The 12,559-nt window shown below is 41.9% G+C and overlaps 1 protein-coding gene across 1 annotated transcript in view; it reads right to left on the bottom strand.

Moving 5' to 3' along the window:
• LOC124616259 overlaps positions 1-12,559 on the bottom strand; it is a 932,810-nt gene that overhangs the window by 708,528 nt on the left and 211,723 nt on the right. The gene's annotated exons all lie outside the window — the stretch shown is intronic.

Below are 12,559 nucleotides of genomic sequence, written 5' to 3'. Positions count from 1 at the left end.
CAGTTTTTTTTCTTTCGGAGGACGAGTTATTGTACCGGCGCTTGGGAGGAAACACACAAAATTCAAATGAAAGTTTGAACGTGTGTGTTTGGAAGTTAGCCCCAAGCATTTGCATTCTGGTGCGAAGACTGTGGAGATTGCCACTTTCCTGGCAGTGATCAGCTTTAACGAAGGGTATTCAGCCATTCTGAAGACCATGACAACGTTGGACGTCACCCTGGAACTCTATTCGACGCAGTTCGCCAAGCATTCGGACAAACACCGGATTCAAGCGACCGAAAACTGCGTGTCACCGGCCGTGCGAGCGGCTCTAGTGCAGCGAAGGATGGCCCAGATCGAGCGCAAGGCCCTCTATGAGGAAGAGGAAGGATTATGGGCCCGGAATAGCAGATCGAACTTAAGTTGCATAATATTGCATTTATATGCAGTCAAAACTTCAAACGCGTTTTTCTCGAAATGACTTTTTTTTTATCGCGTGGTATGGTAACTTGAAATCTACTGAACCGACTGGCATGATTCTTTGTTTCCGACGAAGCTAACTACATTTTCTAGGAGTTGTACCACTTTCATTCCGATCCATCTACTATAAATATGAAAAAAAACTATTTTTTCAAATGGCCGCCATTTTCTTTCCTATCGTCCAAATAACTTAAGCGAGTTACAACTCCTAAAGAATCTTATATACTTCGGTAACGTCAACTCAATTTTGATTTCAGACGAGCCGGCTGACCTGAGACATACCGCGTGTGGAGGTCTACATCCAAATTTTGTTTCGTCCCGACGACACTTCCGCCTTTACTCTTCGACATTTCTGGTCGAAAAAATTCCAGTTTGTAGAGGAAATACCAATAAACAATTTACCAATTTGACATTGATATCTATAATACATCCCGAGAAAAAAAATTCTCAAAGAACATGCTTTTTCGCGCCAAAGATAGTAACCCTCCCCTTAAAGCCTCTTCCAGGCGGGACTGTGAGGGCGGTCGCCAGTCTTGGTGACAGTTCAATACAGCATTAGGAAGGGAAGGTGGTTCACGTCGAGTGACCGGTCGTGACACGCAGAAACAGGCAGGCGGCGAGAAGTTGCACGCTCGGTCTGAAAGCTCGATCACCGGAGAGCGTCTCTTTCGCATACTGTTCACCAGATGCGGCCAGCAGCAACCACGTAACTCATTCCTCATATTTCCCTATTTGTCGCCTGGGTGACGTGTAGAGCTGGTTTATTCAGCTGAGTGCGCTGAGTGATACGCTGTCAGCAACGCTTACCGGAATGAGCTACTTCTAAAGTGGGAGACGGGCTGGCTTACCACATATGACACAGTGGGAACCCATGTTGGTGTTCTGGTCGAAGGCTCAAACACGAAAGAAAATTCATATGATCAATAAAATATTAATGGCTTACATACCCAATTTAGTGATCAGTGTGAACCGTGTATGAAGCGAAGAAAACACAGCATCTGAGCAGCAAGAAGGATTCCCACCGAAATAGCATAAATACGTGTGAAGTTTCTCTGAACATAAGAAATTAACACGGGTTTGACTGTACTGAGAAAAAAATATAGTTGGAAAATGGTTGTTTACTGTCTTTTTTACAGAATCTAGCTCTAACCGTGACTTAAGTGACTCCTGTGGATGCTGCCAACCTCATCAGTAGTCCATACGAATTCTGGTTTTGATAAACATTTGCCGTAGAATCTACAGTTCACAGTTTTTATAGGAAACAAGCATTTGATTTCGGAGAAAGAAAAGAACTCAGCAACGGTAGAGAATATGAAATTAAACTCGTTCGATTTCAAAGAGCTAAAATACTTAGTTGAGAAGGATTTCTTTGTGGACTTATACCACGATGCCGTCTAAATTATGCATAAACTAGCCTCGAAATCTGAAATGGAGCTAATCTTGCTTTCAGCGAGGGATGCTACATTTTGTGACGTCGTAGCAAATACTCAAGCCAAAATTAGGATATTGAAATTAATACAGCTCGTAACACGAAATTCTACTGTAAGAGACGCTGGAAGAGTTCATGGATTTAGAATTTGTATTAAGGGGACATTGTATGTCCTATGCCGCCAATATTAATTTATCGAATTTTGTGACCCATTATCTTGGAAACTTTTTAAGACACCAACTTACAATTTTCCAAAATTATCGAATGCACCTTTCTAGATACACTGAATTAGAATTATTACTAAAATTGTATTGTGGAGCATGTTATCTTTTTTTTTCAAACACTATTTTTGACAGAATTTTGTAAAAAAAATGAACATAAAAACAAAACAACGCAGGATATTTTAATTATTCTAGTTCCATACGTATTGAATCTCACACTTGGCACGCTGCGAAAATTTCATGTCTCTACCATCAGTACATTTTTTGAAAACGCGTCATTTATTGCAAAAAAACGTAGTTCAGAGAATTTGAGGTTTAAAACACTTTTTATTACAAATTCTTATACAGACTTACATTTCTGCGTCTTTTATGAACTATAATTCCCTGGTCCATAGCCTGTATCTTCTTCAGTGTCAAAACATCCCAGAGCTAGCCTCCTCCATTTCTTTCTTCCTTCTTTAGTCTTTTGCTGAGTAGCCAACTCTGTTTCACGTATACGAAGCTGATCCAGTTCCCGCAGTCCTTTAGCTGTGTTCTGTCCAAATCTTACCCCCAAATTCTCCAAAATCCTAAGCCTTTCATAGTTCGCAACATTAAAAGTTATTGGCAGCATCAGAAGCTCCTAACTTTAGAGTCATAAGGCCAACAAATACATTTTTAGGCACATGGCACCACACAACATTATTGAGGGACTCATTCACATTCTGGGTCTTCCCATGTAAACACTGCTTTGATAGCTCAGGATTTGTCGAATCTTTATAAACAGGTTTGATTGCCTCCATTACTGCCAAAGAAAGAGAATGCTTATGTGTAAATTCATGAAGGGTGCCAAAAAATTTGGCGTGCCAATATTTACACAAAGTGTTTGGTGAAGGGGGACACAAAGCATGATACGGTTTTTCATCGGTTGATATTCGATGAAAGAAAGTGCTCCACACAGCTCTTTTCATCTTTTCTAGACTGTCACAGTTATCTCTGACAGCCTTCCCATAACATTCCTGTAATTCATCAATTACTTTGTCCGTCAGTTTTCCAGCACATTTTATTGCCTTGCCATCAGACAGTTTTGTGTTACTCAGCTTGGTTTTTAGGTTAGGCAGACGTGATCCCATCCTTTTCTTGACATGTCCTACACACTGAAGTTTTTGTATAGGAACATCATATGGCTTACTGTTTTGTGCTACAATGAAAGACCTGCTGCCTCCACCACCTAAATAAATCACGCACCTGACACCTCTCTCGGCAGCGAACGCTGGAAAATGTTAACTGCTCCTTTTACCTCCATTCCTCCACTTGTGCCCTTATATTTTTTATACACTGCTGCATCTGGAGTAATCTGTTCTTCTGGTTCACTGTACAACCATGTCAGTACTTACTGAGAACTCCAAAATACAAAAATTTTCCAGTGCCAATACTCATTGCAGATGTAAAACCGTTTTTAGAACAAAACCCACGCTTTTGCCAGGATACATTCACAGCAATGCTGATGTCTGTGTTACCCTCATTTTGTTCAACAGCTTGAATCTTCAGAGACAGCATTTACAGGGTCCCCAATTGCTGTTACATATTTCGTATATCTTGAAGGTAGTTTTGGTAAATTCAACACAGTGCAGAGAACATTACCAGCCCTTGCACCTCTACCAATGCATCTAAGGCCATAGAACCGTCTCACATTGGTTTCATACACTTCATTACTTGAACACTTTGATGAAGTATGAAACGCATTTACGTTTTTGAACTCCTGACATTTAATAATTAATTTGGTAACAATACCTACTCTAGCTCCAATATCTTCATGAAGTTTTATTTCAGCACCACAAAGATAGCAAGAGACAGTTTCAGAAAGAACTTGTACAAGGATTTGCAGATCAATAGTGACTTTGTCCATATCATTACTTTCACCATTGTCACCCGTTTCTAAAGTTACTTTCCTTTTCGGTGCACTAGGGGGCGTGGTCACTTCAGAAATATTATCATGTTTTCCTTCACTGATAGAACACGTGTTTTCCAGTACTTCAGAGGAAAATGCAGGTCTCCCATATCTGTCACACACAAATTTGCGTTTCTTGAAGTTACTTTTACGCTTAGTCATTTTATTTACGTAAAAAAAAGCAATAGAAGTTAGCTTACTACGAAAACAGCTGATAATCACACTATTTTCAACGAAAACCAGTATTATAAACAAAGGACTGATTTTTTTATTCATAATGCCAACTTCTGGGACGTAGCAGTAGGCACAAATCAAAGCAATTCACAGCCTTCTAGACTGTATAGTTCCCAAGATATGCCTACTCAACTGTGGCGGTATATGCATGGCCACGAAATGTGACTGTCGCATGTCAACAATCAAAATATTATTTGAAGATCTCACAATTGTCTGGTTTAATGTATTATATACCAAAATGTTCAGGAAAGACAGAAGTACATTATGGAGTAGAAAACAGAAAATGTCAAATTTCAACGAATTTCATGTACAATGCCCCCTTAAGTAGTTCTTTAGTAACCAGTTTAAGTATGCTTATACCTGTTGAGATAGAAAGGAAAGTTACTAACCTGAAAGCTAGGATTTGGGGTATCTAGGTACCGAATTTTAGACAGATAGTACTTCGATGGAACACCTTGTTTGTAATGAAAGTTAATAAAATTCTTAAAAATGAGAGAAACTTCTTCATTTAGTGATTACTTCAATTTCAAATCTTAAATAATAACATAAGTACCATAATACAATTTTTAAGTCATAAGCATCGTCAAAATGTTGGTAAAAACGCCATATTGCTAATAGTTTTTCGTGGTGCACTTCGCGCGTAACGCATTTTGGGAAACCCTGGAATAGAGCAACTTAGAAGAATGTGTCTGTCCCTATCGACCCACTGACTCCGCCAGCCAGATCGTTACCTCATGTCATGTTGGCAAAGAAATATAGAACCTTTACGGTGGTTTCAAAGCGCTGGATGTCAGGGTCTCAACCCAACTCGTGTCCGATCTTAAGGAACAGCAACACATGTATCTCGACTAGGTAGGGGTAAACTGGTCATGTACCGACCAGCGAAGCTTACTTCGATTCCGTCACATATAAAGCGATCAGCAGAGATAAGACAGTCTTTTAGACGAACAAGCAACGTGTTTAGATGAGTAAACGACTCTTGAAACCAGCTGAATGGATGCAGACGAAACACAGCTAGATATGCTTTAATCAATAAACCTAGCGCCGAGTCGGGAGGACGACGGTTCAATACCGCGTCCGGCCATCCTGATTTAGGTTTTCCGTGATTTCCCTAAACCGCTCCAGGCAAATGCCGGGATGGTTCCTTTGAAAGGGCACGGCCGACTTCCTTCCCCGTCCTTCCCCAATCCGATGAGACCGATGACCTCGCTGTCTGGTCTTCCCCAAACAACCCAACCCCTAGCGCCGAGCACTTCTTTCCTCACGCTACCTGAGGGCCCTTAAGTGAATCTAGATTAATTCGAATTTGAATGTGTTTCTTTTCGTAATATTACCAACATGTCGCAGACTTGTTTTGTTGTGACTATAATCAGTGCCCCTGATAATATCGTTTAGAAGATGAAAATCCGCCTGCTTCGCTCGAATATGAGTATTTTGTTATGAAGAGGGATGGTGAGTAATTTTACAAGATGTCTGTGTATAAAGTGCTGTAGAAACGTATGTATAAAAAAGTATGCAACACCGGTACTTAGGTACATAATGAACGTGTTTCTATTATTTTGATGTATGTCGAGTTTGAAAGCATGCATTATGTTTTACAATTATATTTAAAAATGCGTCGATTTATTACAGTCGAGCAGAAGTAGAGATTTTAGAGTTTCTCTGGCTCACCTTGTACCGAGTTTGCTCTTCTGCCACCAAAGCAATACATACCACCCATCTATCCCTCCATTTTAATGAGTTATAGTGCTACGTTTTTGATCCATCGCCCTATGATGACTAATTTCTGATTACCATATTCAGTTAACAGATCATAATAAAATGTAGACTCACCAAAAGTCTCCCAAGTTCCACATGTAAAAGTACGGCTCTCTGTTTGTCGAACTGCCTTTAAGTGACGCCGTCGCTGTGAGACGCGTGGAGCTCAGCGTCTAAAATACGACCGGTTTGTGACTTGTAGCTCTTAAGGCCGCCTGGCGTTCTGCATCCAAGTTGCGACAGACATGAGGTTGCTCTAAGGTGTCTTGGATTCTAGTAACTTTCGCAGCTTGAGCTCTCTTAGAACAATACACTAAATCAGACATAAGTTTGTGAGACTTGTAGTAGTAATTTCAAATAGGGTTCCCGGGCTTACCGTCCAATGTTATTGTCGTCTCTCTGCCAAAGTTCTCCAGCTATGCCGGTTGGTGTGGGAACTCACTATCATAGACCACGCGCACAATAACATTGCATTTGCACTGTCACGGAATAAACTATAGACACTAAGAGTCGCCGACCATTGCGCCCGCGTAGCCTGCATATTACTCACTTATGCCACATTTAAAAATGTTAATGATACCCAAAAATATATAGCTTTTAAAAATAGCCTACGATCCTCCTCAGGGTTCAAGCTATCACCATACCAAATATCATCGGAATCGGTTCAGTCGCAGATTCGTGGAAACGTAACAGAGTGAGTTGCTTTGCAATTAATAATAAGTTACCAGTATTAGCATGGAAGAATGGATTAAATACGTTGGGAACTGAATAAGTATTGTATTGATTAAGCAGAACAAATCAGCCAATAAAAGTATTTTTACTGATTTGATAAAGTTCAGCCGTGAAAAGGTAAATAGCTTTCTCGAAGAGTAAATATTTTTCCTTAATTTTGCGTAATACTTTTCAAATCAATAAATATCTTGCGCTACGTAATTCGTAAAGTAGCCTGTCTTCTTCAACAAGGTTCAAAATATGTCTCGTCAGATTTCATGGATATCGTTTCTGTGCTTTAGTCGCGAAAACGTAGCAGACAGAGCTACTTTCGCATTTTTAATATTGGGATGAAAGTTTGGACCGACATGGATTAAACTCGTTGAGGATTCAGAATGAGATTTTCGCTCTGCAGCGGAGTGTGCGCTGATATGAAATTTCCTGGCAGATTTTCTGGAAACATCCCCCAGGCTGTGGCTAAGCCATGTCTCCGCAATATCCTTTCTTTCAGGAGTGCTAGTTCTGCAAGGTTCGCAGGAGAGCTTCTGTAAAGTTTGGAAGGTAGGAGCCGAGGTACTGGCAGAACTACAGCTGTGAGTAGCGGGCGTGAGTCGTGCTTCGGTAGCTTAGCTGGTAGAGCACTTGCCCGCGAAAGGCAAAGGTCCCGAGTTCGAGTCTCGGTCGGGCACACAGTTTTAATCTGCCAGGAAGTTTCATATCAGCGCACACTCCGCTGTAGAGTGAAAATCTCATTCTGGAAACATCCCCCAGGCTGTGGCTAAGCCATGCCTCCGCAATATCCTTTCTTTTCAGAGTGCTAGTTCTGCAAGGTTCGCAGGAGAGCTTCTGTAAAGTTTGGAAGGTAGGAGACGAGGTACTGGCAGAAGTAAAGCTGTGAGTACCGGGCGTGAGTCGTGCTTCGGTAGCTCAGTTGGTAGAGCACTTGCCCGCGAAAAGCAAAGGTCCCGAGTTCGAGTCTCGGTCGGGCACACAGTTTTAATGTGCCAGGAAGTTTCGTTGAAGATTGTATAAACATTGTTTTCTAGCTGCTACCCACGGCTCGCGTATCAATAAAATAAAATGAACTGTGTGTATGGCTTTATTGACCAGGAGATCTCGGATGGGATGTTCGGGAGTTTGGTGCAAGTCTCTTTATGCGACGCCACTGCGGTGATTTGCACGTCTGTGATGATAAAATGATGATGGGTACAATGCACACATACAGACACGAGAGGGAAGAAAACGACTCTGACGGTGACTGAACTTGGGAACTGAAGATAGCGATACAGCAACGCTAACCGTAGAGTCCTTAAGCCATAATTCGCGTTACAGCTATCAAACGAAGCGTACAGTGTAATTTAGGACAAGCTTATATTAATGACACGGCAGACTAGCTCCTTCGTAGTTGTAAACTGGGAAGATACGTCGTTTCAAAAAATACAGTGATGCGGAGAAAGACTTAAGGGAAATTAGCGCTTGTTTTAGTGATTGGTTGCATAAATAAATGAGTCATAATTTGAATAAATAGTCGATAGGGCTTGATGTCGTTAGCCTACACGAAGGAATTACAGTCACATAGTTTAAGTATGCAGGACTACCAGCTTGGATCGACGTAGGATGGAACGATCACAAAATCCAGCTATCGGCGTGCTAGGTGCTAAACTGAGAACTATAATACACAGAAGGAAACTAAATTGCATTACAAAGGTGTTGCGCGACATAATCAAAAATTGATAGGCGTGTTCTACCCCTTAAAGTTGAAGTCTATTCAGATTCCGCGCCAGTCGCATAGGAGTGGAGTTAATAGCGCCACTATGAGGATGGAAATCAGGTTTGCTTCAAATGCTAGAGTGCCATTCCACTGACGCTAAACTAACGTCATTTGCGACCTCTGTAGTGTGAACCGAGAGTTCATTGGAGGGCGGCAGCGTGGAGGTCTGTTGTGTTTTCTGATGAAAGCTGGTTCTCCCTCGGTGCCAGTGATGGCCGTGTGTTGATTACAAGGAGGACAGTTGAGGACCTGCACCCAACTTTGTAAGCGTATTGTCATATCGCTGGCTTCGTTGCGGAGTATCCTTGCGAGCGGTCGCGTTTTTGCTGAGTCGAGCACGGGACACGGAACTGTTATGTTGTGTTGTGGGTAGCTCTGCATGTGAGATGCATTGTTATTATGGAAGTTCAAGTGTTACTATAAGTGCTGTTACAGTAAGGTGATGAAATATGGAAGTCATTCAGAGGAAAGTGGGTAATGATGTAATTAAAAATGAGCGGTGCCGCTGATAACGTATTGGTGTATCCTCTCGTTGCGTTTCGCACAGCTTCAATCATCCGCGCCGTATTCGGTCTCTCAGAATGAACTAATATGAATCGGTAAAAATTAGTTACCATAAAAGAATGCAATCAAGTGCTAGCGTCTTGTAGCGAGCGTGAGAACGTGCGTTCGGTCATTGCGTTTCCGCATCGTCAACAATCAGCCGCGCCGCCACGGTTACGCGCACGCTCGTACAATTGTGAACTGTGAACTGTAATTCAACTTTGTGAGCAGTGTTATATGATTACTAGTGTGAAAGAGGACTGGTACCAAAATAAATTTGTCTAAGCGTGGTGAGCGTAAGAACTTTCGTTCGATCATTTGGCTTCAGCATCATCAACAATCATCCGCGTAGTGTGCGGTTACGCGTACTCTCGTCCAAGTGATATTGTGGACAGATAATTATCTAGAAGTTGGCATAAACACTTGTAGAGTGTAAACAATGCAACCTGCGATTTTCATATCGTCTCAGAATATAGATGTTGATATCAGCCGTAGGACAGTGTTGTGTTTGACATTGAGTGGCTCCCCTAACCTGCTTGCATATTTAGATACATAATTTCAGGTAGGTCAGTCAGCAGTGTGGAGCAGAACAATACGACCGCCGCGGGATTATCAGGTACGTGGTGTGGGCTGGGCGCACGGTCAAGAAGCAGCAAACACTTATACGAATTAAGGAATCCCTCGCCATTTGTACCCCGGGCGTGTTACAACTTGTCTGCGTGCTAGACACATTGGACCTCCATTTATAGTTATAGTGTAGGATGCTATTTTTTATGATGGTAGGAGCACTCTCGTGGTTATCCGACGTACTCAGATTGCAAAATTGTTCGTCAGTTTGGTGATTAGACCTGCTGTGCTGTCATTCATGAACAGAATTCCAGGCGGTGTTTTTCAAAAGGATAAAACGCGCTCACATACCACTGTTGTAACCCAACATGTTCTACAGAGCGTCGACATGTTGCCTTGGCTTGCTTGATCAACATATCTTTCTCTAGTGGAGCAGTTATGGGACATAATCGGAAGACAATTCCAGCGCCATTTACAATCAGCATTAACCGTCCCTGTATTGGCAGGCATGGAACTCCATCCGAGAAACCAACGTCCGGCACCTATACAACACAATACATGCACATTTGCATGGTTACATTCAACATTCTAGTAGTTACACCTGATATTAATGTACCAGCATTTCACATTTGCAATGACCTATCTCGTACTTACATTAACCTGTGATCTCGCAATATTAATCACTTAAATATGTTTCCTAGACAAATGTATTCCCGAAATTTAATTACTCTACATTAATCATTTTTTGCTGTTGCGATTTTTTCCGGCAGGGTATGATGACAACCCTAAGGCAGAATTCTCATGTCCTTCCATATAGCTGTCAGGCTTGTAGTCTACGTTTAACGTTTTTACATAGACATGTGGGCTGATACTACAATAAATATTCATAGCTAAGTATGCATTTTTGGAGTGCAGAATAGCATGTAGCGTCCCCTTAGAAAAATTATTGAATTACTGTGCTGATAAACATCTTACATTATTTGATTTTCAAACAGCTGAGCAGAACTGAACGTACTCAGACATTTCGCTCTTTACCTATTCTGATTAACACTAAACTGGCACACAATATTTTTAGTGCAACGCAATCTGACTTTCAAAAATCCCTACAAAAGAGTGCCCCTGACTAACAATAACCTATACCTTTCATGAATTCTTACCTCACAAAAATCTTCGTTACTCGAACTACTGCAATACAGCGAGCGCCAATACTGCCAGCTGAATAAAAGATTCAAACTACTGATAGGCATAGTTAGCAAATGAAAGATTTTGATAAAGAACAAACAATGTATTTACCTTAATAGTGTTCAAAAGTCATAATATATATATATATATCAGTCCGCTCTCAAAACTCCGCCATCTCTCTTCCCACATCCACCACTGCTGGCGGCTCACATCCAACTGCGCAACACTACGCACTGTTAACATCCAGCTGCCCAACACTACAAATGCAAACAGCAATGCAAACCAACCACAGCCTTCACACAGCACAGTCAGTGATTTTCATATAGAGCGCTACGTGGCGCTAGCAACAGACAAACCTAAACAGCCGACTTACACACTTTGCACGTTGGTTGTCATCGCTGGACTTCACGCCCCCATTCCATGATCTTGTGGTCTCTACGTCACAGTATACTCAGTATCTACATCTACATCTACATTTATACTCCGCAAGCCACCCAACGGTGTGTGGCGGAGGGCACTTTACGTGCCACTGTCATTACCTCCCTTTCCTGTTCCAGTCGCGTATGGTTCGCGGGAAGAACGACTGTCTGAAAGCCTCCGTGTGCGCTCTAATCTCTCTAATTTTACATTCGTGATCTCCTCGGGAGGTATAAGTAGGGGGAAGCAATATATTCGATACCTCATCCAGAAACGCACCCTCTCGAAACCTGGCGAGCAAGCTACACCGCGATGCAGAGCGCCTCTCTTGCAGAGTCTGCCACTTGAGTTTATTAAACATCTCCGTAACACTATCACGGTTACCAAATAACCCTGTGACGAAACGCGCCGCTCTTCTTTGGATCTTCTCTATCTCCTCCGTCAGACCGATCTGGTACGGATCCCACACTGATGAGCAATACTCAAGTATAGGTCGAACGAGTGTTTTGTAAGCCACCTCCTTTGTTGATGGACTACATTTTCTAAGCACTCTCCCAATGAATCTCAACCTGGTACCCGCCTGACCAACAATTAATTTTATATGATCATTCCACTTCAAATCGTTCCGCACGCATACTCCCAGATATTTTACAGAAGTAACTGCTACCAGTGTTTGTTCCGCTATCATATAATCATACAATAAACGATCCTTCTTTCTATGTATTCGCAATACATTACATTTGTCTATGTTAAGGGTCAGTTGCCACTCCCTGCACCAAGTGCCTATCCGCTGCAGATCTTGCTGCATTTCGCTACAATTTTCTAATGCTGCAACTTCTCTGTATACTACAGCATCATCCGCGAAAAGCCGCATGGAACTTCCGACACTATCTACTAGGTCATTTATATATATTGTGAAAAGCAATGGTCCCATAACACTCGCCTGTGGCACGCCAGAGGTTACTTTAACGTCTGTAGACGTCTCTCCATTGATAACAACATGCTGTGTTCTATTTGCTAAAAACTCTTCAATCCAGCCACACAGCTGGTCTGATATTCCGTAGGCTCTTACTTTGTTTATCAGGCGACAGTGCGGAACTGTATCGAACGCCTTCCGGAAGTCAAGAAAAATAGCATCTACCTGGGAGCCTGTATCTAATATTTTCTGGGTCTCATGAACAAATAAAGCGAGTTGGGTCTCACACGATCGCTGTTTCCGGAATCCATGTTGATTCCTACATAGTAGATTCTGGGTTTCCAAAAACGACATGATACTCGAGCAAAAAACATGTTCTAAAATTCTACAACTGATCGACGTCAGAGATATAGGTCTATAG

The sequence above is a fragment of the Schistocerca americana genome, chromosome 5, assembly GCF_021461395.2.
Source record: "Schistocerca americana isolate TAMUIC-IGC-003095 chromosome 5, iqSchAmer2.1, whole genome shotgun sequence".
Classification (NCBI taxonomy): domain Eukaryota; kingdom Metazoa; phylum Arthropoda; class Insecta; order Orthoptera; family Acrididae; genus Schistocerca; species Schistocerca americana.
Note: the sequence above shows the minus strand (reverse complement) of the source record. Positions and strands in the feature narration are given on the sequence as shown.